Here is a 4,100-nt window from a genome sequence, read left to right as displayed (position 1 = left end):
ATAGCAATGCTCTGATCATTATGCATAATACGAGCACCAATATCCACTACTTTCATTTTTTGAATGCAGAAATTCAACATTGCTCTTTCCTTAGTTACTTTGCTCAAGTGATTTTTTTGAAGAAACTTTGTAGAGATGAAGTAATTTCATGCCATAGATTGAACATTTAACATGGAAGTGGAGAAATTGTCTTTGTGATTATTTTTAATTTTCCAATATCCTCTTCCATCAATCAGATAGGCAATTACTTCATCAAGTTATGAATCAGTCATCACAAATGTAGCACACTCACAATGAAATGCATTTCTCAGTCCATAAAATTCATTGATTCTTCTTTGAGTAAATTTGACTTACTTACCTTAAATATAAGTATAATCTTTCATTGTCACTCGATGATTGACATAGGATTGTCAAATTACTGGAATAATGGCTACGACAGTGAAGTAGCAGGAAGTTTCCCATTTTCGAGCAATAATCACCCATTCGATCTCTCCTCCTAGATTTTGAAAATGCTCACCCCTGGATCAACTTTCTTGAGCCCATTTTAGAATTATAGTTATGTTGGGCCTTAAAATTTACAAATCTCCTTGCATAAAAATCTTCCGTAGGCTTTCCCCTTTTTACCCTTGAAGCCATAAATTTTTCTATATAAATTCAAATAAAATCAAAATAAATTCACAATATCATAAATTAAATCCCAAAAGTAGGAATATTTGGTAAGAAGATTTTCACCATGGGTTCTCTTTAAGCTTCTTCAAAGAACTCTCAAATTTTTGGATTTCCATGGTTCATAAGAAAATTGTGACAATCACACGAATAGCCTGGAAGATATAAGGATTTAGGTAGTGATGAACAACAACCTAGGAACCCTAGGGCTAGTTAGGTATTAAATTGTATAGCAAAAGCCATATAAAGGCCTAACAAAAATTTAGGATTTATGTCGCGCTAGGCAGACTACCTCAAAATCTTATGGGTTGTTGTTTAATTTCTAAGGAAAGATGTGTTGTTGTAGATTCTTGTGGAGTGACAGATCGCAGTTGTAGAAGGTTGCCACAAAGTAAGCTCCAGGCTCCTTGGTGAAGCAGCAGTCCTGAAGTCTATGGTTTAAATGTTTAAATGATAATTTAAATTCAATTATTATTGGGGGAAGTTAAAGTTTATTATGGTGACACCAGTTTGAGTCCTACCGTTCCCTCGTTTTGGAACCACTATTTTCTTTGGATTCACTTAGTCCAAATGAATTTAATTAGCTCAACTCAATGCAAGCAATGCATCTATCCCGAAAGATACATACACTATTTACTAGTAAGCACTCAATTAAATAAACTAAATAATTTATGACATATGTTATGCAAAAAACCATTTTTTATGTTGAACGGCAAGTTCTCTTATTTATTACAAAAATTTTAATAGTGCTTATGTTAACTTGGGTTCTGAAAAGTTTTCTATAAGGTCAAGGCCCTATAGTTAATTACATCTTAGATAATTGAAGTCACCAAAGGAAACTTTCGATGAAAATCAGGGGACATTGTCTTCAAGAAATTTGAAGGATAGGACTTTTCAAAATATTGAACAAAGAGGTGTGAAATGGGAATGACTCATATTTGGAACATTTGTTTTGAATCCAAAAGAAGAAAAACTAGGGGATGTCATGGACCCTAAGGAGAACCTCGGTGACCTCCCAAGCTATCCTATGGTTCAACTTCAATTTTGAGAAGAGTTAAGTGTTTCTTCCTGCCAAATTTAATAATTAATGCTTACGTTTATGCGAGACAGTCAGACAAATAGCCTCAGAGATATAAGGATTTAGGTCGTGATGAACGACAACCTAGGAACCCTAGGGCGAGTTAGGTATTAAGTTGTATAGCGAAGCCATACAAAGGCCTAAATAAAATCGAGGATTTATGCCGCGCTAGGCAGACTACCTCAAAATCTTATGGGTTGTTGTTTAATTTCTAAAGAAAGATGTGCTGTTGTAGATTCTTGTGGTGTGACAGATCGCAGTTCTAGAAGGTTGCCACAAAGTTAGCTCCAGGCTCCTTGGTGAAGCAGCAGTCCTAAAGTCTATGGTTTAAAGCTTTAAAGGATAATTTAAATTCAATTATTATTGGGGGAAGTTAAAGTTTATTATGGTGACACCAGTTCGAATCCTACCATTCCCTCATTTTGGAACCATTATTTCTTTGGATTCACTTAGTCCATTCACTTAGTCCAAATGAATTTAATTAGCTCAACTCAATGCAAGCAATGCATCTATCCTGAAAGATACATACACTATTTACTAGTAAGTGCTCAATTAAATAAACTAAATAATTTACGACATATGTTATGCAAAAAATCATTTTTATGTTGAACGACAAGTTCTCTTATTTAATACAAAAAATTAAATAGTGTTTATGCTAACTTGGGTTCTCGAAAGTTTCCTATAAGGTCAAGGCCCTATAGTTAATTACCTCTTAGATAACTGAAGTCACCAAAGGAAACTTTCGATGAAAATCAAGGGACTTTGTCTTTATGAATTTTAAAGGATAGGACTTTTCAAAATATTGGGCAAAGATGTGTGAAATGGGAATGACTCATATTTGGAACATTTGTTTTGAATCCAAAAGAAGAAAAACTAGGGGATTTCATGGACCCTAAGGAGAACCTCGGTGACCTCCCAACCTCGGTGACCTAAGGAGAACCTCGGTGACCTCCCAAGCTATCCTATGGTTCAGCTTCAATTTTGAGAAGAGTTAAGTGTTTCTTCCTGCCAAATTTAATAATTAATGCTTACATTTATGCAAGACAGTCACATGAATAGCCTAGGAGATATAAGGATTTATGTCATGATGAACGACAACCTAGGAACCCTAGGGCGAGTTAGATATTAAATTGTATAGCGAAGCCAAACAAAGGCCTAAATAAAATTGAGGATTTATGTCGCGCTAAGCAGACTACCTCAAAATCCTATGGCTTGTTGTTTAATTTCTAAGGAAAGATGTGTTGTTGTAGATTCTCGTTGTGTTACAGATCGCAGTTGTAGAAGGCTTCCCACAAAGCTACCTTCAGGCTTCTTGGTGAAGCAGTAGTCCTAAAGTCTATGGTTTAAAGGTTTAAATGACAATTTAAATTCAATTATTATTTGATGAAGTTAAAGTTTACTATAGTGGCACCGCTTTGGATCCCACCGTTCTCTTATTTTGGAACCACTATTTTCTTTGGATTCACTTAGTCTAAATGAATTTAATTAGCTCAACTCAATGCAAGCAATACATCTATGATACATACACTATTTACTGGTAAGCGCTCAATTAAATAAAATAAGTAATTTATGACATATGTTATATGTTATGCAAAAAACCATAAAAACCATTTTTTATGTTGAACGACAAGTTCTCTTATTTAATACAAAAAATTAAATAGGGTTTATGTTAAGTTAGGTTCTCGAAAGTTTCTTATAAGGTCAATGCACTATAGTTAATTACATCTTAGATAACTGAAGTCACCAAAGGAAACTTTCGATGAAAATCAGGGGATATTGTCTTTAAGAATTTTGAATGATAGGACTTTTCAAAATATTGGACAAAGAGGTGTGAAATGGGAATGGCTCATATTTGGAACATTTTTTTGAATCCAAAAGAAGAAAAATTAGTGGATGTCATGGATCCTAAGGAGAACCTCGGTGACCTCCCAAGCTATCCTATGGTTCGACTTAAATTTTTAGAATAGCTAAGTGTTTCATCCTGCCAAATTTAATAATTATTGCTTAAATTTATGCAAGACAGTAACACAAATAACCTGGAAGACATAAGGATTTAGGTCGTGAGGAACGACAACCTAAGAATCCTAGGGCGAGTTAGGTATTAAATTGTATAGTAAAGTCATACAAACGCCTAAGGAATATTAAGGATTTATGTCGCGCTGGGCAAACTACCTCAAAATCCTTTGGCTTGTTTAATTTCTAAGGAAATATGTGTTGTTGTAGCTTCTCGTGGTGTTACAGATCGCAGTAGTAGAAGGCTGCCCACAAAGCTAGCTCCAGGCTCCTTGGTGAAGCACCAATCCTAAAGTCTATGGTTTAAAGGTTTAAATGACAATTTAAATTCAACTATTATTGG

This window comes from Phalaenopsis equestris, unplaced genomic scaffold (assembly GCF_001263595.1).
Source record: "Phalaenopsis equestris unplaced genomic scaffold, ASM126359v1 Scaffold199775, whole genome shotgun sequence".
In the NCBI taxonomy this organism is placed as follows: Eukaryota; Viridiplantae; Streptophyta; class Magnoliopsida; order Asparagales; family Orchidaceae; genus Phalaenopsis; species Phalaenopsis equestris.
Note: the sequence above shows the minus strand (reverse complement) of the source record.